The sequence below is a fragment of the Myripristis murdjan genome, chromosome 18 (genome assembly GCF_902150065.1).
Source record: "Myripristis murdjan chromosome 18, fMyrMur1.1, whole genome shotgun sequence".
Taxonomy (NCBI): Eukaryota; Metazoa; Chordata; class Actinopteri; order Holocentriformes; family Holocentridae; genus Myripristis; species Myripristis murdjan.
Genome location: NC_043997.1, coordinates 17100966 through 17128223, shown reverse-complemented (window position 1 = coordinate 17128223; position 27258 = coordinate 17100966). Strand labels below are relative to the sequence as shown.

The 27258-nt window shown below is 41.5% G+C and overlaps 1 protein-coding gene across 1 annotated transcript in view; it reads right to left on the bottom strand.

The window, feature by feature from the left end:
- The window catches only part of LOC115376148 (receptor-type tyrosine-protein phosphatase delta), a 410683-nt gene that overhangs the window by 289529 nt on the left and 93896 nt on the right, over positions 1-27258 (bottom strand). Inside the window, exon 4 of the mRNA XM_030075622.1 lies at positions 13708-13731. The gene's annotated coding sequence lies outside the window, so the exon portion shown is untranslated. The remainder of the gene's footprint in view (positions 1-13707; positions 13732-27258) is intronic.

Sequence of the window (27258 nt, the reverse complement as noted above, 5' to 3'; positions counted from 1 at the left end):
AAAATTGGAATGAGTTTGCTGTTCACACCTGAATAAGCATTGTGTGTTGTCAGATAGCCTGATAAGACAGTGAATGGTTCCCCTCGGATTGCTGTCCATGGTTTGGTATGTTAGCCTTTTCACAAATGCCAGGGTTGCTGAAGGTCTCTCCCTTGAACGGAGCCAATAATTGTCATGAATCAGTGCAGATTATAGGTGTTATGACAAAATATTGGCACGGCGAAAGACCGGAAATCAAAGACCGGGCAGCTAAAGAGCATAAATGTCTGTTGTCGCACTATTGCACTGAGCACAGTTTACGCCAGATGTGAACAAAAAGGCATATGAGTCCAGGTTTCAGTCAAAGTTGGGATACTGTAAGACTTCTAATGAAACTTGAAATAAAATTTAAATCTAGTTTGTGTTCTTCAAAATTGCCTGTGCAATTGATTGGCTGTGGAACGCATGTAAAGGACAATGTTAAAGCAAAATGGCATTTAGGACAATTTAATACATTTTAAAGACTTAAATATAGCTATAGATATATAAATGTAGCTATAGAAATAGATAGATATATAATTCTTTTAAATTATGTATTTCATATATATTTGAGTGACAGTAGAGAAAGACAGGAATGGCAGGGGAGAGAGAGGGAATGACATGCAGCGAAGGGTTCAGGCTAGATTCGACCGTCCCTGTGGACTTAAATTAAATTAAAATGATTGAATTCAAGACTTTTCAAAGAGCCACTGAAAACCCCTGCTCTGTATACTGTATGAATACATAAATATGCTTATTTTCTTTCTAACTGTTAATTAGAAAGAAACCTTTGGACAGCTAACAATCTGAATATTCTGTTAGTAGTCGTGCTGTCATTTTCCCCTCAAACAGAAGATAATCTGGAATCCAGCTCTTCAGTTTTAGACTGTATCGTCTTTTCTTGCTAATTTACCCTGTGCTAACATATAATTCACATGACACTTAAGCACTGGCTATCATAACAGTATGATTTTATGCTCAAAACTCCAGTTCGGTGCCAAATCCTGGAGTACTATCAGCTGGTCTAAATTCTGTACACTTTCCAGAGAGCTCATATAATGATGTGTTTGAAAATCCCCCTGGCTTTATTACAAAGTGCCATTCATTTGAAAAAGATAGACGGAGAGAGAGAGAGAGAGAGAGAGAGAGAGAGAGAGAGAGAGAGAGAGAGAGAGAGAGAGAGAGATGGAAAGAGAGCAAGAGAGGGAGTGTGTGTATCCGTGAGCATGCGTGTGTGTAGTTGTCTTTATGTGTGTGTGTGTGTTTGTGTGTGTAACTGCGTGCATGACACAGATAGAGAGAGGGTGTGTGAGTGAGACTGAGCGAGCCAGACAGATAATCTCTACTTGCCGTTCAGTGTGTACGGTTTCTTGTAAGTGCTTTCTTATTTCTCATTAGGACTTAAGCATGAGAGATGTGAGAGGAATTAGCGACACTGAATGAAAGCAATGCCTCCCTTAATAATATTGCCATTCCAATTTAACAAGACCGGATTATGTTAATATAATCATAATGCACCCAACTCAACTTAGCCTCGCTGAATGTCCGCCTTCTAAATTACCTGTTCCAGCCCCGTAATTAATATGGTTCAGACACTGATGACATGATTTTGTCGTGAGAGACACCGGCACCTTTTATCATCTCTGTGGAGAAGACCTGAATCTTTTTCCTTGATTCAGTTATGCTCCACAATAACATCTCATGCATGCACATCCCAAAGTACTTTATATTTGACAATTGCATTGGTGAATGCGAGTGTGATGATTGGATTAGATACAGTTGTGCAGATTTTTGTACTGAGTAAGATGGTTTTAAGGATATTGCTTGCCTCTCTGCAGTGAGGTGGGTTATGATGTGAAGGCGCTAATGAAAAACTGGATGTTAGAGAAGCACAAAATAACAAGGAAATAATAAACAATAAATAGATGAGAAGTAAATACAATGGTAGTTATCAAAAACAAAAAAAAGGTAGGCGAAAACAGGTATTGGACTGCGTTATGGGTTGAAATCTAGGGGGAGGAATAAAATGTGCGAGAGATTATTCAGTGTCGTTGACTGTGCAGTGTCAGCTTGTTATTCGTGCATACAGTAATCTTGGTCTCCTTTTTTCCCCGCCATCCTTTAGGTGAGGCGATTACCATGCCAGATACATTTCATAAGTCACAGAGGGAAGTTTGAGAGCGAGAGAGAGAAAGGAGGGGGCATGTAAGGTAAGGAGACAGCAAATTAATGACGCTGCGAAATGCTGCAGTGAAACATGTAACAGCATCTTTGCACTTTTGAAACTCACCAAACTCACACAACTCAGGGATAATATGTAATGTTACAGTATGTCATGCAAAGTAAGCATATAGAGATAGATAGATAGATAGACAGACAGACAGACAGATAGATAGATAGATAGATAGATAGATAGATAGATAGATAGATAGATAGATTTTTTTTCTTCTTTTTTTGACTGGAGAACATTTTTAACATCGACACTAAAATTCAAAGCATGAGCAAGAGCTGACATTGTGCCAGATCCACCTAGGTGCTTGGGTGGAGAGAGTGAAACAGTGTTGACTTTTAAAACTCCTCCTGTTGACCCCAAAGTGCTTTGTTAGAACAGTGTTGTTGGAACTAAGAGAATTGCTGAGCAAAATATTTAATTCATGCATTGACTTAGTCACTATAGTTAGAAAAAAAATCACTAAGCTACTTTTTGGTGTGTGAATACTGTATTTCTTTTATGCAGGGCTCTTAAGACACTGCACAGCCTAAATAGTGCATACCACAAGTCCAACACAAAGCCTGCATTGCAAAAAAATGTTAAGCACCAACCAGCCAGTGAAAACACAAAGCCTGGGTTTTACTGAGATGGTCGTTGCTGCACATAGCTTTCTCCCAAGCTGAGGATACTGCTAAGATTGTGGTCTTGTTTCCTACATCCACAGCAGTTCATTAACCTTGAAAAAAATCACCCTGCGTCTCTCAGGCCTGAATACAATTCCATGGTCACTATTCCAGAGGGCAACCCTTTAGCAGACCCTGTGGTCACTGTGTAAAAGCCCTGAGCAAACACAGTCCCCTACAGTAATTTCCGTTTTTGACCTGTAGGAATGTCAGTACACATGTCAGAACAGGAAAAAAAAAAAAAAAAGCCAAGCTAAAATTTCCCATCTGCTTTCAGGCCTTAATCAGTAACTAGGGACAATCGAGGACACAGCCTCTCCTTTACTTACAAACCTGGATCCTCTGTATGGCAGGCCTCAAAAGACCAATTAAGACAAGTTTCTATTTTGGTGTTGGTCAAGAAAGAGAGAGTACTATTGCACTGGGACATGGTCTTGTGGAGTAGATCTCTGTGTACACAGAGCTCTGCAGAGTAAATATGCTATAGCCTCTACAGATCCATACTTTGCTCCCACAGGTGCAGTGACAGTTTTGCTGCATGGTTAATGGTTAAAAAAAAAAAAAAAACAACAACATTGAAAAACAGAGCAGAGGGAGATTGTGAGCTCTGGAATAAGTATTTAATAGCTGTTGGATGCTCCCAGCCAAGGATTTAGTGTTGTGTTTGCAGGACTGCTCATTTTGTATGGCAATAAAAGCTTCATTTTGAATGATGATGGGGGTGCATATATCAAAATGTGTCCACAGGCAGGTCTGAGCATGGGACACTTGATTTGATATATGCCAAAAGATATATATGTGATATATATGAGAGAGAAATGTTTTGTCGTTCAGCGAATCAAAGTGGAACTTTTGGTGATACAGTACTACAGTTCAATCAGATAACTCCCGTAAATACGATGATTAATACAGTACAATGATAGATAGATAGATAGATAGATATTTTTTATTTAAGTGTCCTGCATACAATAATGCCCAGCCCCCATGGGCTTATAAGACACTCCCAACAAAAGTAAGTAAATACATACATCAATTCATACATGCGGGTATAGCTGTCTCCACCGCAGCTGCCACGCTTTCTCCAAGAATTTACCCAAAGCAAATACCTCTTCTTCAAACAGCCATCTTAGCATATTAAATTCGGACAACCAAAACAAATCAGGATTCCTCGTTTGTACTTTTTCAAATAAAACATTTCTTAGGCTGGCATACAATGGACAATAAAAAACAAAGTGTAACTCGTCCTCTACATTACCTAGATCGCATAAAGTACACAAACGCTGTTCTTCTGGTATCCCTTGATACCTACCCACCTCAACTGCCAGAGGCAAGACGCCAGCTCTCAATTGGGCACAGAGTGACCTTTGACCTTTCCTCAAATTAGATGCAACATATGATTCAGTGCCGTACTCCTCTTTAAACTGGACATAATTTCTTAGCTTGGGTTTTTTCCAAATGTCCACCTCCCATTGCTCCTGACATTTAATTGACAATTTCTGTTTAATAATAGTTATGCTACATTGTAAATTATTCGTAAAATATATACTTAACCCTGTAATAGAAAAAATTAAAGAGACTTCCCTTATCCACGGATGATTGTGCATTCTGCTCCAATTAAAAATCTTTCTAGTGAGCCTCTCCTCTGGCAGTTGTGTTAGGCGGTTCCACAATCTGACCATTTCACATCTCTGCTTTGTTTGGCAGCTGTCCCATCCCATATCTCCTTCAATAGCTAACTTGGTAGTGTACTTGTGCACTCCAAGGAAACACCTTATGGCCCGCGTCTGAATGGCCTTACATTCCTTGGCCTCCTCAAAGCCCCACACTCCTGCTGCATACAACAAAACTGATTCAACCATAGAGTTATACAGTTTTGTAAATGTACCAAAGCCAAGATCTGGGCATGACTTGGTTTTACTCAGCACAGCTCCCAGTGCTCTACCTGCAGAGTCTGACAATGCTCTCCTTCCTTCAGAAAAACTAAAAAATTCATCAAAAATAAAACCCAGGTACCTATAATAGGAGGTGTAATTCAAAGAAATAGAACCAAAAACAAAAGCATGATTACTCTGCTGTTCCCACTTCCTTCGGAAGTGTATAATTTGTGTTTTTTCATGGTTGATGGTCAACCTCCATTTATTGCACCATGACCACATAATATTCAACATTTTCTGCAGATTCTCCTCAGTTTCCGCCACCAAAGCAATAACATCCGCATATAAAAGAATACTTAAATTAAAATCTTCAATCGGTATACCTAAATTTGCTTTCTTAATTTCTAATGCTAAATCATTTACATATAGGGCAAATAAGGTGGAGGAAAGCACGTCACCTTGTTTTACTCCAAAGCGGGTGGGAAACCAGTCGGTTTATATTATTGTAACGTCTAGGGTCTGATTTGATCACTCCCTGTGAGCACGTGCATGAGCAAGCTGTGAGAAACTGGGAGTGTCGATAGGTATCTCACCCGCCTATTGAGAAACCGATAATCAAAGCCCAGAGGTGGATGCTGGGGTGGAAATGGGAGTGAAGATTGCAGTGGCGGGGTAGCAGTAAGCAGCTGCACTGAGGAGCAGAGGGCGAATAAGCACGCTTTGCTGGTTAAAGAGACCTCCTTATTTGGACGGAGCGTTTGCTGTAGATGTCTTGAGCAAGTGTCGGTCATTTGATAGCAAAGTGACTCAAGTTGTCTGCCTGAACTAGCTCGTAGGCTTACTTCATTAAATGCCTCCTTCTTCTAAAAGCTATCAAAATGTCCCATCTGCATCTGCACTTTAACTACAATAATATCCTGAACACTGAGTCTTTCGTTTGCTCAAGAATATGACTATGGAATAGATAGATACTTCTCCAAACACCTTCCTACTGTAGCTCACCTCAAGCTGATTAGTTTTTATCTGCATTTGTCTCACCATTACTTATCTAACCAACAGCAATGACAGAATTTGTTGACATGCTTTAGATGAGTGCTAGACTCTAGAAATCCATCTTTACTCCATGATACCCCACTCCGAGTATACATCAGCACAGCCTGACTCTGTTTGGACACCCATGAAGTGTGCCATTCTATTATGGACATCCAGCCCGCATGAGGTGGCGCCAGGCTGGCAGATGGATTGGCCACCCAGCGACCTCCGACATTTGACCTTCAGAGAAGCAAGGCCATGGATTCTGTCCAGTGGTCGTCATCACTCTCAAATGTTCTGCCAAAGTGGACGTGGGCTGCTTGAGCCAACTTGGGCCAAATGCTGCCTCTAAGGACACCATATGACTGTAACTGATTTCCCAGCAGATCTTCTTGGTAATCGTAGAAAGTTTAGGGCTAGTCATGTCAAACATTCTGGGTCTACACAGTATTATATTTGTAGGCAGAGAAAACAATGCACACATATCTCAAAAAAAACAAACAAAACACCGGTCTCAGGTGCAGGGTATGAACTTAATTCAGAACCATAATTAGTGGTGTCAAGAGATTAAAAAAATTGAGAGATTAATTAATTATGATCTGTAATTAATTGATCTAATTAATCTCTTTTTTAATCTCACCTAAAATTGCTGAGAAAAGCCCTCAACTTGAGGTATTTCCCTTTAAATTCATTACATTATTGTAGCAGATCAGTCCTCTTTTTCAAGACCCTTTTTTGGGGAAAAAAAAAAATTATATGGACAAAATCTTGTTTGAATAAAAAAGCCAACGGCCGGCATCAGGCGGGCCGGCCGCGGCACCGGGTCTGGTCTGCCGGATCTGACAGGTGAGCGGCGCACACATAGCCTACTGCCATATCAATTTTTGTTCATACGCGGCTGCAATGACTGCGCAATGCGGCCATTCGCCGGTAATCGCGGCATCAGGCGAGCCTACCTACTGGTTTACATATGCACAATACATGTGTATTTGCTTAGACCCCCAATATTAGACGAGGGCATTTTTTCAGGGCATTTTCAATGGAAAAAATATCGTCTTATATTCGGATGAATACGGTAATGTATTAACTTCGATCACGCAACCTTTTCTTCCACCTCCTCTCCTCTCCTCTCCTCCACAGTCAGACACACACACACGAGTCGCGACACCCCCTCCTCAACATGCTGCCTGTTTACAACGGACTCGGACTGTTGGGGCGGGTGTTAATCAAAACAAACCAATCATGTCTTGACCTCTTCACAGGTTGCTGGCCTCTGATTGGCCTGGCCTGTCTCTCTGACTTAAAAAAAAAAAAAAAAAAAAAAAAAAAATCAGACTGGTGAGGCCAGCCGGACCGGACCGACAGCTGATTGGCCTGGCCGGCGACCTGTTTAAAAAAAAAAAAAAAAAAAAAAAAAAAAAGACGGGCAGGCCACCGGGCCAGTGACAGGCCGGCGCTTCGGGAAATCTCCCGGTTCTCCCGATGTACAGTCCGGGCCTGACAATAGGAGCCTATCAGCTTATGCTAAACAAGCCCAAACACAATGACAGCCAATCAATGTCAACTTCAGGGTGTGACTGACCATCGTTTTCCACCCCCAGCACAGGAAGCCCAACGCCTACAAACCGATTTTATAAAAAGTAAAGTTAGAGATTAATAATTAGATTAACTCGATTAAAAAACATAACGCGCTAAATATGACTGTAATTAATTAATCTCAATTAACGCGATAATTTGACACCACTAACCATAATACTGATTTTTATTTCTAATAACTTTTACAGGTGCAACAGTCCAAACAGATCTGGGTCCTTGCACGTATTTCTAATCTTTCTGGGAGCAAAATTGATCCAAATTATCTTGTATGTGCTTTTTTTTCTTCTGTAGTACATGCAAGGATATTGTTCACCACTGTAGCTGTATTCATAAAGTGTATGTTAGCACGATTTGTCTTGTCAAGACAAAGTGACAGGATGATGTAGAATCAAAAGATCACTGATAGCGTCTCAGCCCACGTTCTTTTATGGCTGCAACCTTAATCAACTGAGCTTATTGTGTAAGGTTGTTTGACAGCCTTTGTTCGTTTAATGACCAAACCATGCCGATACAATAGAAAATTATATTCTGAAGAGCAGGCTAATTAACGCTGCTAATTAGGGAGATGTCAACACAGGAATAACAATATAAAGAGAAGGCTAGAGGGGCCTGGGTGGGGTGCATGCTGTGACATATTAGAGGTTTCATACATGAGTTGGTCTTTAGTGGGGAAGATAAAACCTAGCATAAAAGAAGTGTCGAGAATTGAAAGCTAGAGAGGAAGAGGATGAATTTAAAGAATACTAGGGGTGATTAATACAGTGCCTTAAGGCCTGGCTGAAAAAGAATGACTCTAAATTAAGAATGAATGTAGTCTGTGTAAGGCAATGGCACAGGGTAAGAGCGTGGCTTCGGGCGAGGTGTCGCAAGTCCTAAGGATGTGCATGATTAGTCTTTTTATTTTAAACAAGGACGAACAAACACAAGGGCACTGATGTTCATAATAAATTCAGGCTAGAACAGGGTTTGTCAAACACTGGGCTGCAGCCGAGTGATGGGCCACGAGTGCCCTTCTAGTTGGCCGCAGAAGCGTCCTGCACAGGTCCAGTTTTACAAACTATGTCAAAAAAAAAAAAAAAAAAAATCGAACCCGCAAAGCTCAATATTGCATAATTTCCAAGACCTGACCCAACATGTTCATGCAAGATCCAAACCACGACCCATCAAACACATCACTCCACATTCTGTTTACTAAGGTTATTTTTAACTTCAGCTTGGCTAAACAGTGAAACCACTGACGATGTCATTTTCACCATCTGTAAACACACTGAACTTCTCCCACATGTCTGACTTGGCCTTCAAGGATGTGTTTTCAACAATCAGATGTTCACCACCTCATCCATGCTGATGATGATCGATGTGCAGCTTTGATCGCTCTCAGTGCCTGCTCTGTCAGTCAGGCCAGAGACTTAGCCTTTTTTCTTTGTCTGAGCTGGATGCTATTTAAGGAGGCATGGTAGCTTAATTCAAAAAATCATAGGCAATAACTTGGCATGTTGATGGGATAACCTGTTTTTGTGGATCTAGACCTGTTTTTTTTTTTTTTTTTTTTTTTTGTGGAAATTGAGCTGTTTTTTATTATTTTTTTTATTTCAAGGACTTTTATTGTTGCATAGTTAAAAATGATTTTATAGTGATTTTAATTATTCTAATTTAATTTTTTATTGAATTTCTGAGTTGTTTTTTTTTTAAACATTTATGAACATATCTCATTTTATGATCTGCTAGCATTTCAGTTAATAAGAGAACCAGTTATTAGTGTCAGCACTTGTTTAATAAACAAGAGAATAGATTGGTAACCTTGTGAGAATTTTTTTTTTCTTTCTTTTGGGCCATGACATGTTATAATGACGAACAGGTGGGCCTTGGGTTGCAAAAGCTTGCAAGCTCTGGGTCTAGTGTGTCAATGACAATGAAAACACAGTAATATTGAATGATTTTTAGGATGCTGCAGGACTGGAATTACAATTTTTTTTTAATTGTACCCTACCGCTATTGCACCTTTGTACACAGTTTTGGCTCTGAGTGCAGACAACATTTGAATGTCATTGCTGTTAGTGTCTGAGTCCTGCCCAAGAACATGCCATCAAGATTGAGGCACTTGCACAAACAAATATTTGATTGACATTTAAGTTAATATGGGAATGCAGCATGATATGGATGAGGTAAACAATAGGGACGTGCTTTCTTACCAATGCTGAAATTGTGTCGTAGAGTGGTGGGTAGGTTGGGATGGCGATGGTGGCTGTTATTGGTGGGAGCAGAAAGTAAAAACAAACATTTTCTTCTCTTGGCACAGGCATGGTTGCCAATATTGCCTTGTATGCTCTCCTTGAACGGCAAACCCACAGTTTGTTTTTCCATGCCCAATCCTTTTTTTCCCTCTCTTTTTTAAAGATCTTCATAATCCTTGGCAAATAAGTAAATATAGGAATGATGAGCAAATTAACAAATGACCATGGATAGATAGATAGATAGACAGGTAGATAGATAGATAGATAGATAGATAGATAGATAGATAGATAGATAGATAGATAGATAGATAGATACCGTGTAATATATGATAGATGGATAGACAGACAAGCACACAGGCAGCTAGATGGATATAGACAGATTGAATGATAGATAATAAATAAATAATGATAAATAAATGGCTAGATAATTAAATGCAAAGCTTTGAACACACATAAATTAGATCAAAGTGAAGGCACAAGATCTCAAATCGGATGCCCGGTGCTTCCCCCAAACTCAGTCTTGTGAAGTGTGGATCTGACGCTTGGCTGCAGAACCGCTCATAGAGCAGGAAAGCAGGAAAAGAGAGAGGACACCTTAATGTGCCTTCACCATATGCTGTTAGCTACTGATGGATGCAGCTCTCCCCAGGCACTGGAGCAACTTATCGCGTTTGCTGGTGACACTGCTGCCGCTGATAAAGTTAAAGATGAGCCATCTGTTAGAAACAGCAGCTGCACTTGCAGGAATAGGTGCGTCCAGGCGTAATGGAATATGTACAGTATGTGCCTAAATCACTGGTACACTGTGCTAAAAAACTTCCACAGCATATGTATGTGCCTGCTATGAATGGTCAGATGTGCTATCATCTGTCATAATGAATGATTATTATAAAAATATTATATACTGCCTGTCAAACACTGGAGTTGAGCGGTGAAATTCTGGTAACACAACATAAAGTAAGCAGACTGCTTGAAATGTGGTGGCTGCAAACTTGAATCTGTCACTCAAGTCTAATTACTGTAGAATGTATTCATACTCACACTAACAAGCCATCAGTCACCAATCTTTGAACAACTTACCCAGCGGTAGTGGGTCTTAAAAAAAAAAAAAAATCAACATAAGCAGTTGACTCTAGGCTTTCTATAGATTCTCACAGTGCCAGCAGCTTTTTCGCCACGTGCCTTTTTTTCCTTCTTTTATTCATGTGTTTTATTCTGAGCTTTCAGAATTGTAAGGTTCTATTTGGGTGGAGTGCACCCTTCAACCCTGACTCGACATCCTGTTTGACAAAACTATTTACTTTTTTATTGTGCCACATGCTTGAGAAACTTGCCATTAGTGAAATAGCCTTAGGATTCAGCTAAAATAAAGGAAACACTTACATTAAGACATACGATAGTGATGGGCTCTGTTGGTTATCATTCTCGTGAGTTCTCAAATATTCAAGTTTATATTCACCTATTTCCTATGATTTTCTCTTTTTGACAGAACAGGATGACAAAACCTTTCTCAACAAAATGTTGAGAAAACACGCTTGTGCCCTCACATGATCAAGAACAATATTTGATTGTAATTAAGCACTGATTATAGCGATTGAACACTGTATAGATAACACAGCAATTTTCAATAACATGAGAAACATAGAGGGTCCAGATGGCGACTGAAAAGCATTGTGTTAGTGGTGATTATCATTGTTCTTGTCCTCTGGGAGATGAATGAACCAAAATGATTTAAAAAGAATTGCCATTACAAAGCTATCCACTTTGGGTAGTGTTCAGGCTGGTCTTTTCATAATTTTGACTGTGCACAGATCTACTTTTAGACTTCAACGACGTAATGGTGTTTGGTTAACTGAGCAGCCGGCAATCACTCTCTTCTCTGCCAGTGTCATATCACTGATCAAGTGTGGCTCAGTTCCTGTCTGAGAGGAGGGCTGCCAGACATAATACAATAATAACTGGTGCACAGCTTGTCTAAAAGAACCGAGGTCCCATTTTCGCTGCTGACGGAACTAGGATGAACTCTCTATGCTCTTTCTCTCTCATTCTCTCCCCCTCTCTCTTCACCAGTTCCGAGGCCCTTGAGCCTCAGAGAGCATAATGAGCCAATTGTCATTCCTCGCCTATAGCTTTTTATTGAAGAGTGTATGGAGAAAAAAAAGGTGGGGTGGGGGGTGTCTTTGAATACTGGACATTTCAACTCCAAATTCAGAAGTCTGAGCTTGAAGGACTATATGAAGCAAAGCCATGTTTTTGCCTTGTTGTCCTGTGACAGGGAGAAATGTGTGAGAGCTAAAAATTAAGGCATGGATAAGAGACTTTGCTGAGAGAGGCATATGAGACTAGCCGAGTCTGGATACTACTTCTGATCTTTATCCCTTTCCTCACACTAGCAGAACAGCAAAATCGAGATGCAAATTGAGTTTAGCATTAATTAATTGCTACTGAATGCCTGAAAATAGCAATAGAACTGGGGCAAAACGATTGCGGCTGTTCTGCACAAAATGGAGACTGCATCAGAAAAAAAACACTGACTACCTTACAGAGAAAATTTCCGACACTATTGTTAAATAACTCAGAGTGTTGTTAATTGCTGAATGTTTCCACTACAACAGGTGGCTTTAATATGGAGTGACTGTTGACCTTGAGACAAGGTAAATGCGTCAACTTGATTTGATGTGTGAAAAATCTGATAGCTTCCAGTTCCAACAAAGAGCACTCCTCTTATCCAACATAGTGGACATGAACCTGCACTGCACCCCCACAGATGCCTGGTGTGATGTTTGACAGATTTCTCCCTCTCCAGCTAGGCTCACAGTAAATGTCCATCTGGTGGCTTCCCATGGGTACTTATTATTCCCGACTAGCCAGGGGTTTTCTGTTTCTGAGCAGTCAGCCAGTGCCTGCCTCTCAGAGAGCCGAGAGCCGAACCAGAACTGCTTGCAGATGCTCTGCCTGGTAGCCAAACTGTGCCAGTGCATGTGGCATGGCGCTGGGTTTTCAATTACACAATGACATGGCATCCTCCCAAAACTGCTCGGGTATGAAAAGTCAAGTGTATTGAGCACAAACTGCGCGTTTGAGACAAAAGGCCAGCGACCATTACCTGAGTAAAAACAAAGTATGCCAGCTTCTTCATTTGTCCGTTAACCTTCCCCTACCTTGGAGATGAGATGATTGATTTTCCCTGTAAAAACCGGTGCTGAGAGCCAAAGGGAGTTTGGATAGCCTCTCATGCCCTGGTTTGAGACCCTGCTATGGCAGATTCAATCATACAGCTGACCTCCATCAGCTTACTGGCCTGCTGACTGTCTTTGACAAAGCAAAGGCTAGTAGGATTAGGTAAGATGGTAGGTAAGGATTCGATCAAGCCGGCACGAGAGCTTTATGCCAAAGAAAGCAGGAACCGATGATATTTCACCATCACACGAAATGACGGCCCACCTTAAAATGAGTGTAAAGTGAAAAATTACTCTAAAGGCCTGCTTTGTATGACAGAGATGTGTTTGTGAAGTTCTCTAAGAGAGCAGCTCATCTAAAGCTCCATCTTCACATGGAAATCCATTGTCTATAGCAACAGGGGTTTCACATTGTGATGAAGGGATAGGGGCAGTGAGATTTTATAGTAGAAGGGTTCATAGCTTAAAATATGAGAAATTCTCACACCCTCACCGCTGCTGAAACAGACACCAACCGTGCTATGCTTGTTTAAGTCAACACTGCCGGCGTATTCTTTGAACAATCTGGGCCATTTGATTCTCATTTGAATAAAATTCAAATTGAAGGCACAGAACACACAATCCACTTGCCAGAAAAAAAAGCTAAGCTTGTGTATTGGTGTGCACACATGTGGGAATATGGGAGGGGTGAGGATTGCAGAGCGTTGCGTACCTTACTGAGCAAACAGCGGCATCTTGGTGCCGCTTCGGCTCCTCCCCCACCTCCCGCCCAACTCCCTTCTTTATTTATGCATTCACATCACTCCCAACTACACACTGCAACTCAAAAATGACTCTCACTCTGAAGAACGGCATTATGAAAAACAGAATGAGACTTACCTAGTGTGGAAGAGTTGGTCACATCTGTAAAGCAGGCCATGGGGGGAGAGAGGTAACAGGGGAAGGAATGAAGAAAGAGGGAGAGAGAGAGAGAGAGAGAGAGGGAGAAAAGAAACGTCAGCAAATTACAATGTACAGCAAGCTAAACTTCAATGCAGGCTGAGGCTGTCACTTGGCTCCCCTGAAAAATGATGGTGTCCCAGCATTGTGCAGGCTGGGGGTTAAGAATAGTCTCTGTCAAGAGGGGGACATCATTTATTAATCGAGGGACATGAAACGTCTGAGATAGTCTCCCCTGGGGATCCAAAGTTTGCACAACTTGCATTAATATTTGTCAGTGTTTCGAGATTTTGAAGGTGGGGGCGGAGAGGGGAAGAAGAGGATCTAGGCACTGGCCTCATCCATTACCGGCAAGTCTATACTCTCCTTTTTTTTTCTCCCACACCAGTGTAACATTACCACTAAACACACAACGTAGTCTCTCTCTTGCGCACATACACACACACAAAATACACAAACACATGTCCCCCTCTATCCATATGTCTTGGAGGTAATTTAGTAGCCCTCATGCATCTCTAACCCTCTGTGCTTCGACCTTTGCTACATTTCCCCAAGCTTGTTAGTTTGACAGCCGTTGTCCAGGGTTCCAAGAACATAATACAATGGCAGTCCCCCAAAGACCTAAGGGTGGCCCCCACCACAAACATTGAACCAGTAAGCTAAAAAAAAAACCCGCAACATTTAGCCACATCTTCACTTTTGTCGCTGCTCCCTGACATTCATATCTCTCAAGATTTATAGAAAGGGATATTACAGAACCTGCAGTCTGCTCTACTTTGCTGTACTAACTCTCTAGCAGCCTGAGAAATATATATTTCCATTACCACACTTTTTTTTTTTTACATTGAAAGTGGTCCCTGTACGAGTGTACTCTTCTAAAGTACAGTTTTGCTTTCTTGTAAATGTCGCAATAAAACAAGGAAATGGAGTGAACCGGCAATAACTGGGCCTTGTGTGGGGGAAATAGTAGACTCAGGACTAATTCTGAGGTGCCGTTGCTTACAGTGCAGTCAAGTTTTGTTGCTAAGCATAATTTGCAAGTAATATGATTTATCACTGATGATGTCTATCCCCTGCATTCATTTGCATTTTTGGTGTGCCTGCAATAAATCTCAAGGGATCAACAATGGGGGAATGTGATTACAATATCAGGTTTGCGTGTGGGAGCAAATCTATTTTTAGAAAGAGAGAGAGAGGCGAAAGATTGGGGTTCAATCTCTTGTGCTGGGACCTTCATTACTATTCTGTCTGACACACATTCACACTCTCTACTACTGTTGTTGCTAAACAGAGAGCTCAGTTGAGGACCTTGAGGCTCCATGCCGGTAAAATTGGACCCAGGGGAGGGGGTGGTGGGGACTGATGTCAGACTTCAAGAGCCACTAGAAGCACCTGGGGTCTCAATGGCATTAGCAGCACTGTTGTTTGGGAGAGAGACCAAGACACTTGAAGGGACAGCGATGAAAGAGGACAATAAAAGTGGAAAGGAGACTACTGGGATGTGGTAAAATTTTAAATGTGATGTATTCTGGCATAAAGCGTAGATAACAGAGCGCCTCGGAGGAAGAAGAATTGAAAGAATCATACCAACAATGACTGAACTGAAAATTCCACTTTGCAAAGTGTCATTCAGTGAAATGGCCCATGGTCGAGAAAACCTGTGCACCAGTAAAGAAAGAAAACTATTTCACCTGAACGAGAGATTTCTACACTCTCAAACATTCCATATTTCTCCCCATCTAATCATATTTTGTGTTTTAATAGAAGGCTTTCTTGCAGTGCGGTGAAGATTATTGATTTTTCCTGAGTCCTGTGGTGGAAATTTGGAGGCTTGGCCAATCAAAACCATTGAGGTAGCGTAGGCCTAAGTGGATTAGACTAGAAGAGGTGGTGGTGGTGGTGGGGGGTTGGGCGTTAGGGGGTCTGGAGGGAGAAACCAAAGCTCTGGTGGCTCCAATAAACCCACACTGTGAACCAGGAAAAAGATGGAAAAGGAGACACTTTTTTCACCCTCTCTCACCCTTCATGTTTTAAGCAGATAAGCTGCTTTCAGGGTCTTAGTTATGCTGTGTGGAACCCGCAAAACGATACGGAAACTTTTGACAAGGCGAGGAAAAGCTGAGAAGTCCATTCCTTATGTTGTCCTTTCACTATTGACAAAAGGGATTTAGGGGTGTTTGGAGTGGTCAGTGCTGAAGCATTACAAAAAGCAGCTATGATGAGACATGATAAGCATGCCACGGCGTAGGCTTGGGCTTTAGGGACCAGATGGGCCCTGCTTTGGTCAGTTTTCCTTTGACAGGCCTTTGTCATGTTGCTTGAAATACCTGTGCCATGGCGGTGGTCACCTCTGTAACCACAAGGCTTAACCTGTCACAGCCAGCTGATCTTGCAAGTTCATTTTCTTTTGATTTACAAAAAACACCGGACCATATTGCAACCAAAGTGTTACTGGAATCTACAAACGGGTGTGCTAATCATCATTCCTCGAGGGACGACAGGTGTGGATTATAAGACGACTGCAAGAAGCTACAGTGTACTGAACTGGAAAATAGAAACAAGAAGATAGCAATGTAGATTTTCCTTCATACACCAACATGCTTTCAAGCTAGCCATATACGAGCCAGTGTGTTTGCTCACATTCACCGTCACAGTTGCAGCTGTTTATTCAGCTCTGGCGCTCTCATACTGTGTCATGTGGTTTGTTTGTGTGTTATCGGTGCCTTTTATGTGCATCCAGGGTTACCAGGCAAACCACAGAATTCAAAGTGCAACTATAAAATATCAGTTAAATACATAAGGCAGCTAGCCATCAGTACAAATATCACAGCGCCTTGTCTAATTATGCTAGTCCTCCTCATGTTATGAGTCAAGGAAAGTTAGAAAAATCATCGTAAAATGTCTACCGAATGGAAGCCTTTCAAACTGTGAGGACGGATGACTGATCCAATTATCGGTGTATTTTTTTTTGTAAATCCCCATTGCTGCTGCCCTTTTTTTAAAGCAGTTTGAACTCAACAGTATCCAGACTCTGGTTCATGAAGTCAACAACGGAAACAAAATCTGAGTCATTACATTTCAAATCAATTCATTTACCAGTAAGCATAAGAAAGATAGACTTTTTGGGCGCCAGTTGTGTGCAAGTGCAGATAAACAAGTGCCACTGTGCCAGCAAAGTGGCAAGTTCATTGACCGCAAGCAGATTTTTTTTCTTGCCTGTGTCTGTTTGATAATTTTGTATCTAATAGGCACCAAAATAGATGCGGAAGCATGCTAGAATGAGGTGTCAAAACAAATCAGGTGGCTCAGCACTTGGTATTAAATATTAAAGTGACAACTCCGCCTACTCAGACCACGACTTTGTGCAAGCGCTCTGTAGCTTTGGCCTCGCTCCGGCAAAATAGGTGCAAATCTTTATGACGTTGCTGTTGAGCACACAGAGGGTGACGTCCTCGTTGGACACCTTAGTCCCTTTTTTCCACAGCAGAATAAGCCATAGCTTGCACCTGTTCATTTCCCCTACAACAAAAATAATTTCACGCCTTCGTCATCTTGTTGCATCTATAGATGATTGTTGGGCTACTTTATGGTGTCATATCGAAAAACAGCATCATCACCCCGTTTGTTAGACACATTTGTAGGGCCAGCACCAACAACACAAAAGGGGCTACTGGTCCACATAGCTCCATGATGGATCTTTGGGGTATTATGAAGTTTTCTCTTCATGCAAAGCTACATCACTGAGCTCCCTCAGGATACCCAGTCCCATCAATCCTTTGTTCTATATCCTTATCCAAAAATGATGGTTTGGATCTAGGTTGTATCAGTTGCATGCATCCTGTCCTTCTTTCCAAAACTGGCACCTGAAGTAGGGTTGTCACAACGTCTACCACATGATGATCGTCACCAAAAGAATTCAAAATAACAATATTATCCCAAAACTGTAGAAATTTTTAAAGAAAAAATGCTATCAGTTAAATTCATTTTGTTTTGTGTGTGTTTTGTCTCTTTTTTTGGCAAATGAACTCCACTTGAAATACGTGTGTAGGGAGGTGGAGAGAGTGTATGTATCCACGTCAGGTGTCTGCGATTTGTGTGTGTGTGTGTGTGTGTGTGTGTGTGTGTGGAGTTGGGTGAGGGAAACAAAGCAAGAATGGAAGAAAACAGAAGTGATTTAACAGTTATTTTCACAAAATTATCATTTGTGTGTTTTTAGCATGATATCAGTATTCCATTGTTTTAAATATCATGGTTATCACCAATACTGGTGTACTGCGGCACCCGGGACCTGACACACAATATCTGCAAAAGAGATGGGCCCATGCCTGTGGCAAACAACGAGTGATATGGTAGTGCAAAACCATCACTGTAATTGTTTTGGTAAAATCTGATAGCTGCAAGATAGGAAATATTTATTATTTTGTGCCAAAACAAAAACAAAAACAACAGTCGAATTGTCTGTTTATACGATTATGTAAATGGAATAACTGGACTATTGCCTTAGTCACAGGAGTGGCATTATTACAATAGTCACAACAGCCCCATTATTGTGCAAATGACCAATAATTCTGTTTTATTTATTTCTATGTGAAGCTCTTTGTTACTTGTATTGACAAGTGCCATATAAATACAGTTATTGTTATTATTATTGTTATTATCACTGTTATCACTCAGAGAATACAACCTATTTAATTTCTTATGCCCTTCAGGCAGCCGCCAAAATAATGGAAATACATTTGAATGCACAACAAAATTAGTGGTTATTGTGTAAATCATTATCTTCCAGCATAACACTGTGTCTGGACATCAACACACACGGAGGATGTGGTGGTGAGGATTTCAACATCTCCAGCAACGTGAATTCAACTCAAAAAGGAACATGATCTGGCCTTCATGCCATATTTGGGATGCCATCTTTTTGCACCTTGCAACTCTACACCTCCTGGACAAGGATGTCAGTTTCCTCTTGAGAAAAGCTTCTCTTGGCGCCGCTGGTCCGGACTCCCCTCATGCATTACAAAACTGTGCTCCAGGCAGTGGATTGCACTGCTTTAAAGGGAATGAGAGCGGTTGATTTGATTGGCTGTGCATGACACCAGCCTCTACCACATCTACTGATAATTTGTTCCTTCTAATATGATAGCTTTTACAACTTTGCTGAGGCGTTAGTGCAGACTAACACCTCTGGTCACAAAATTACCCAAAATCTGTTGGTCACACCCAAGAGCAATAGCACCATGTACTTGCACCACCAGCATCTGTGCTTGCGTCTTGATTCACAAAAATAGAGTCCCTCATACGTCAGCTCTGCTTTGTTACATCTCTGATAGATGAATATGGTAGCTCTCATGGACATGATGTTCCCACTCTGTTTATTTTTCCCTAAATAATATGTTCTGTATGGACAAACTGAATGGACAAATGTTGCCAACTACTCAGAGTCCTAGTGCATTAAATCAGCCATAATGTAAGGGGAGGAGCTCGGGGGCCTGGAAAGCATTAAATATGACTTTAATGTTCTTAACAATGCAACAATAACAAATCATATATTATGAGCATAATATTCACTTGCTGATTCATTCACTATCCTTTGATGTGGTCTTAAAGATGCATTAAATAAGATTTTTACTGTCCCACAAATAACCATAATCTCTCTGCACAAGCGCTGGACAGGATATTTGATGAATACCAATGGCTCAACGAGTCTTCGTCAAGGACTGAGATTTCTGGCTTTCAAGATCTCACTTTTCACTTCTTGCTCTGCCTTAACGCCCCCTCCCTCTTGCACTTTCAGCTGGTCAAAAATAGAGGATTATGCTATAAGAGTTCTCAGCATTTCAACGCATTTCCTTCTGAAGCCACAGAAAACAAATGACAAAGCAGTATCATTTTGCATCACAATATCTTACCTCGTCACTCGACATTTCTGTTGGATTTATGCTCTAATAGGATACCAAAGTTGTTTTATAGGGGAAATTTGACTTTCATATTTCTGTCTATGACAGGCCGCTGTACAACATGCCCCTTCAAGGATGATTTAACCCCTGAATTTGGAGCAGTTGGGTGATTTTTGTCTAAGCATGCATATTTCAATGTGTTACTGCAAGACTTCTGCTTTGTCACCGCTGTTACTGCCCACAATCTGCACAGTGGAGTTTCAATACAAACACTTTACTATTTTCTGCAAAATGCTATTAAGTAGGCTAATTAAAAAAAAGAGAAATCCTTAGATTTAGATAACAATAACACTAATTACTTATTATAAGATTTGTCTTCACACAAACATTTGACATTCTACAGAGTGACGATTCAGTTAACTTTAATCTGTGCAGTATTTTTTGAGGAGTTGTGTTCCAAAATACAAAAAAAAAAAAAAAAAAAAAAAAAAAAATAGCTCATTACGTGAAAACTTTCTAAAACAGAGCAAATTGTGTCCATAAAAGGGCTGCTTTTTCATCAATCAAAGACTAAAGATTGCCTATTATCTTTTTTAAATTGGCACCCTAATTGGTTTTTAATTGAAGAGCCTCATTTTCAAATGGTAGATACCTCATTTTGAAACAAAACTCTCCAGCAAGTGATTGACCTGCCCGAGCTGAGGACGGAGCATGCTGAAAACACATCACTTCACCGACACTTACACTCGACCTTACCGTTTGGGAATTGCCAACTCAATTTCACCCATTCTCTCTTTCCACTTTGGTTCAACAGTGCTCTTTACAGATTGATTAATTTCAGTTCATCAGTGGGTCAAACATTTTTGTGGAATTGCCACCCTTTTCTCTCAGCTGCGCATGGGGGCACATCCATGCACACATCCTCAGACGCACACACACACACTCACACACACACACACAGAAATCACTCTCTAAAACGGTTGCAGGACTGAGTGGCCGCTAATTGGAAACCAAAAGCAATGGAGCTGGACAGCCGCCGAGAAGAAACACTGGAACCTCCGGCGCCTGTTGTCGGTCAATTTAGAACATGACAAAAAAGGCACTGTTCCTCGTGTCACCATTTAACCTATTCACCAGTGTGGAATGGGAGCAGCTGTTTTTTTACAGTCCCACATAATGGGACAAAATGGCTCCGGCTGGCCGAGCTCCAGCTAGCTGTAAAAGGCCTGAACGCAGAGAGCAAAGGCAGAAAGAGAGTGTGAGGCCGACATTAAGGAAGAGACGAGAGAGTTGCCATGCTATCAGCGATGCCGAGATAGCTTTCACCCGACCGTCTGAGCTGATGTAAACACTCTTTCTTTTCCCTGGTACAACAAAGAATTAGAAAGCACTGACAGAAGCTACAGATGGCCTGGGCTCACACAGACCGCGGAAGTTTCTAGAAGTTTACACAAGCTGGACGAGAAGCCAGATTGGCTGTGCAACCAAAAAAAAAAAAAAAAAAAAAAAATTGCTCACTTTTTTTCCCTTAAATTTTCCTTCATCTCAATGTGTGAATAAGCACTTAGTGAGTGACAGCCTGATGAGAGTAGTTAGTTAGCCAGACTCAGCGCTGTCCGGTTTAAGGGCCGCTGAGGCATGACAGTATGGGAGCGAGGTATGCTTATGCTAACACTGCAGCAGATGTTCTGTTCCCAGCGCAGATGTCTCTGATATGAAAATTGAGAAGCACCGCGCTGTTGTTCTATATGCCGCTTATATAAGTCAGTCCCCAGATCTCCAAAACCCTCTATTATTATTTTTTCTCCAGATTCGCCGGGACCCAAAATTGATCATGGCAGAGAAACTCATACCTAATTGTATTTATTACAAAATCAATTGTATTTGTATGTATTATATTATATGAATGTGACAAAACAGAAAAGATGATTAAAAACCCCACCTTATGTCCTGTGGGATTACTACCACACAATGTTAAAATGCCCAAACTTGACAAATTATAATGTCACTTATGATAACAAAGTATAGGATGACACCAACACACTGGAAATCTCCCACTTTGTCCACTTTTAAAGAATGCATAGAGGTATAAAGTGAGATGCCAACTTATAAATGGGACACTTCTCAAGTGGCTGGGAGGGAAAATCTTTTTATTAAAATATGGCATCCTTTCCTTACTCACTTACTGGGCACCACAACCTGAACATACCTGAACATAATTTGTATTTGAACCGGGGATGTGATGATTGATGTGCATGCCACGTAGAGTTTTGCATTATTTTGTGAATTACTTGTTATTGTAGGACTTGTGTTGGTTGTCTGGCTAGATTTGGGATTTGTTGCAGGACCCAGTAGAGTGGAAAAAAAGAAGACAGATGGAACAGATTCTGGAGGAAGACGTACTGTATTTAATGCTTATATGTCAGTCATATAACAGTTGTGGTATATAAAATGTAAATGTCTGACAGAAATCATGAAAAAGCTTACTTGAAAAAAAACATTGCAAAAGTATGTTTATAAGCCAACGCCATCAGCTCTGCAAATGTAGAAATGCAGAATGAAAGAAAGGAGAAACTTAAAACTTAAATCAAACCCGGTCATGGTCTAATATGTCTTCTTGGGGCCCTCGCTACCCTCTTGTGTGAAAAAGAGCTGAGGGGATTTAAAGGAGTTTTTCAAATTCAGCTTTAAAAAAAAAATTCTGCCTGGCAGACCTTGATGAGCGATCAGAAGTTGGGGAGATCAGAGACCCGTGGGCTCTAACGCAGAGTTCTGACCCTGAGTTCAGCAACGTAGAGGAGGGATAAAGACTCTTGCCTGGGGAGACGAAAAAGGAGGGAGAGAATAGAAAGGAAGAAATATAAAGAGGGAGAGGCTGTAGCCCTGATACCTCTAGCAGCACAGCGCTGGTCTGCCCCTTCATATCAGGCTCTTATGAAGAGAAAGGGAACCCCTACAGGCATCCGTATGTTGGTCGGCACGATGAAGGTCTGCGTAAAGAGACCTGGATTGGAGTGCTTCGTCCAGGGTGAGAGGTGAGTTGGAGAAACGGGAAGATGGAAGTGGTGAAACCGTACAGACGTCTGACACTTGAATCTCACCTCACGGGTGACGCCTTATCTGAGCAGCGGCCTCTGACTACAGCTTACCATTGAACAACGGGTGTGTTATTTTTCAGCCCGGACTTTATCATTACTGCAGCTTCTTGCTAGTCTGACAAGGCCCTTGTTTTGGCCTAAAAACCACTATAAACATCCTTGTTAAAAATAAGAAACTCAAATACAGTCAAATGCATACTGAAATTGTCTGGTCCAAAAAATAGTCACAAACTGTGCTTTGAAACAGGTTTTATATAGCATTTATGCTATAACAAAACATCTTGCATACATTCACACTCATTTATGCTCAATTTTAAATATGTATATGTATATGGCCAGAACTTTTTGTCTGTATTTTATTTTCATTTACTCTATATTTGCGCACGTTTTCAGAAAACCTATATGGATATAGACAAGACGAAACAGCACCATCGGAAGCTGTGGGGGCTGTGCAGCCAATAGTTGAAGCAAAAAGAGTTTTTCCTCTACGTTCATTTTTCCTGAGTTGAAACCATGTGCACCATGTTATTGCAGGTCCAAAATTCACAAGACAGATATTCCAAGATGAGTACCTCTGAATGCGGTGTTAGCCATAGCAGAATGGTGTTGATATATACAAGGCAAAATATTATCATAAATAGGAAACAATAAATAAATAAATAAATGAAATCTTTGAGTGAGGGAAGCACTGTTTGTAGGCTTTTCTTTTTGTGGGGTAGGGGGTGAACAATTTCAAGACATATTTGACTGTGTTTCAAGTTTATAAAAAGGACAGGACTGTTTTCAAAAAGAATATTTCTAATGTTTTTTGAGGCTAAAAACAATTAATGCCCTGTTGGATTATGTTGAAGGTTGTCATAAAGCTGCACCAGAGTGGTAGGTTTCTCTTTAAAGCTAGCAGCGAAACTGTGCAATTTACAGTTAAATGACAGCTAGCAATATTTTAATTCTGCCTGGGTTTAGAAAATGTATAACATATGTCATGAGCTCACAAATCTTCTGACAAAACAAATGAAAACTGACTGGACCATCTGCAGTTGTGATTCACCTGGTGTAAGATCACAACCATGAATGTTCTTGTTGCACTGTAAATGCACACACATGCTGCCTAAACACTGTGTTTACAGGCCTCCTTTTAAATCTCTGACTCAAATAGATAATTAGACGTAATGAGTAAACAATGTGGCCGCGAGATGCGAGCACGCTTATTGCTTTTTAATTGTTTCGCTCTGTGCACTGAGCTAGCTCCGAGAGCTCTGGTACCTGTGCGTGTTGGCCCAGGCGAGGCCAGGTGCAGTCATTACCACGGGACAGATGGATCAGCAGAAGTGGCGCTCGTTTCCCTCACAAGGCAGCACGGTGGCCGCCATATGTAGACTCATCATTAAAATTGACCTTTGACCTTCCAACGGGCACTTGGTGCCTGTCATTCTAATCGAGTTAATTAAGAATGTCCGCCGGTGTGTGGGAAGTGGTGTTTCTCTCTTATTGTGTTTGTGGATGATATTGGTTTCTGAAGGAAGCAATAATGCTGTTTGTGTGTGCAACGTATGTGTGTGTAGGGATGTTTGTGTGTGAGTTTGTGTCCAAACAGTACATCCATTCATGTGTATGTATGTGTGTGTGTGTGTGAGTGTGTGTGAGTGTGTGTGAGTGTGTGTGTGTGTGTGTCTACATGTCTTGTCATTGGCATATGCATGCCATGCATGCGCAGGCGTGTGACTCCAATGTCAGACGTGTTTAAGTTTGGAAGCTCCTTTTAATATTGCCAATGCAGCTCCTTTGAAAATTCATTAAAGTGCTTCGACCCTTCTGCCATCTGTGTGAGCGAGAGGGGAGAGGCTGGCGAGGGAAGCAGCTGGGGAGAATGGAAGATGAAAATTCTGACACAGGCAAAAGCATGCGGGCAAGCCCCTAGACACTGAATCAAGAGCCACTGATATGCCAGCCTTGAACTGCTATTTATTTATTCCTCAACCTTATCCAAAGGTTGGCTTCAAATTTAGACTCATAGATAAAGACCACTGGCTGGGGTCAGATCTTGCTCTGGATATAATCTGAACTAAAAATGGCAAGTGTTGCCCAACTGTGACTCCAATACTCACTTGAATAAATATGCATCTTGGAGTCCTAATTAAAAATTCTGTGCACATTATTTACTGAAAAGCTAAAATGTAATTAACTTTTTGATTTAGTAGCTGCAACAATTACATTATATTACAGGAGAAAAGTACTGTACAACTATACAAATAAATCCACACTGTTGACATAAATTGCATATACTACACAAATAAACAATGCCAAGCAGGATCAGCATCATACACTGGATAAGGCTTAATGACTTCACAGTCATTTGGAACCTTTTTATCTCCATGTCAGACATTTAGAATGACTCGAGCTACTATTTAATTCACCAAGACAACTCATTATCTATATGACTCCTTCGTAACTCACCACAACTCGCTGCAGTGAGGCACTTGATTAGCATTGTTGCCGGCGCTGTTCTTTTGGCTGTCTTCAACCACTGTCATCTTTATGCCAGTTACTTTGCACGAGAAAACAATATCGGTTGCAGTGTTTATGCCCTGTAATCACTTTCTCCTACACCTGATCTCCTCTTCATAAATTCAGTGCGCCGGCATTATTGCTGTTATAGTCGGAAATATGGAGCTATGTATTATGCATTAACGATGATCTCCTGGAGGGAGGGCACACACTTTGATGCAACACTCACACACACATACGCGCACGCATGCATGCACGCACACACGCACACACATAAACAAATGTCTATATGGGAATACATGCAAGCACGTGCACATACAAACACGTTTATTCTGTATTGCCTTCACGCATACAGTATGCCTACGCGCACACATGCCAACACACCCTCACTTCAACATATGCCTCAAAGCACGTGGGTGTTATAGAGGCTGGTGGCACATTGTCTTGCCTCTTTCTCTCTGACACTAATCAACACCTCTCTTGCTATTAAAAATTCCTCTCCATGCCTTTTGATCTGCTAACTATCTCATTTACATGACTGACGCTGAACAACCGGGCCTGGTGTTGGGGAGGCGTGACAGGGCAAGGCGGGGCAGAGGGGAGGGGCAGATGAGATGAGGGGAGCAAAAGCAGGAGAGGGGAAATAGTTTGGAATGGAGAGTGTGTTTGTGTGTGTGTGTTTGTGTGTGTGTGTGTACATGCATGCCTGTGTGCTTGTGAATGCATGTCTTTGAGTTGTTTGGGGATTTCATGCGAGGGTGTTTGGAGACTCAACACATTACACTAGAGAGGCAACAATCCAAAATAGCCTGACTTTTTTTTTTTTTTTTTTTTTTTTTTTGAGGTGTGTGTCTGTGTTTGTGTTTCTCCGTGTATATCCAGGTTGGGATGGCTGGGATGATCCAGGTATCTGTGCAAGTCCCGCGATCCTGACAATGCATTGATATTTTCTCACATTTGTGTGATGAGCCGGGCAAAGATAATTTGGTAAAAAACGAGAGCAAGATTCTCCCTGAGATATGCGCGCGGCGGTGAAAGACATCACAGCCTTCGCCTTCCCCCTACTCCACCTTCCTCCTCCACTCCTCCCTCTTCTCTTTCTCCTCTTGGCTGACTTTGTGTAGCGCCGTGGGGCTTCCAGTGAGCCTGAGCCTCTTTGGCAAGAACTGTTAGACTGGATGGCATTGAAGAGGCTGGGATGATGCACACAGAGGATGGGTGTAGTCGGGGGTGGGGAGGGGGTGAATAATCGGGGGTGAGGAGGGAGATAGAAGTAGAGAGAGAAAGGGAGAAAGATAGAGTTGTGGGAACCATTGTAGGTGGTTTCAATCATTGTGATGCCATCTGTTCCACTCCATTTTTCCCACTGACAGTGGATATTTTCCCTGGCGAGATGAGAGGAGCCTGTGTGCGCGCATGTGTGTATGACAAAGAAAGATAGCGAGAAACAGAATAGTGTGGGCATGGAGCACAATACATATATCTTGCATGAGCATACATCTGAACTATATGAACAAAAGGCAGATTGCGTGTGTGTGTGTGTGTGTGTGTGTGTGTGTGTGTGTGTGTGTGTGTGCGCGCTGTGGGGCTGTTTGTCTGTCCAGCCCAGTGTGTGCCTCCTTTGGTGTCATCTCTCGGCCTGGGTGCTGGTGCGCACATCCTCCGGGCATTTAACTTGCGCTACCTCTCTGCTTAAACATGCATGAAGTTATTACAGCGCTCCCTGCACTTCTCAGCTGCCCCCCCTCTCTCACACATTTTCTTTTTCAGCTACATTTTCCTCCGGTACTGTCTCCCTCTGTCGTGGTCTCTCTGTGAGCTCAGTCACCTCCTCTCCCCATCTCTTTCCCCCTTCACTACCTATCCTTGTACTCTCTCTCTCTCTTTGGCTCTCTCTCCCCCTTTATTTCTCAGTCGCTGATAAAAGGTAGCCCTGAAAACCCCTCTTCATGTCCCCCCAGTTGCTTATATAAAAATCAGGCTCCTCAAGA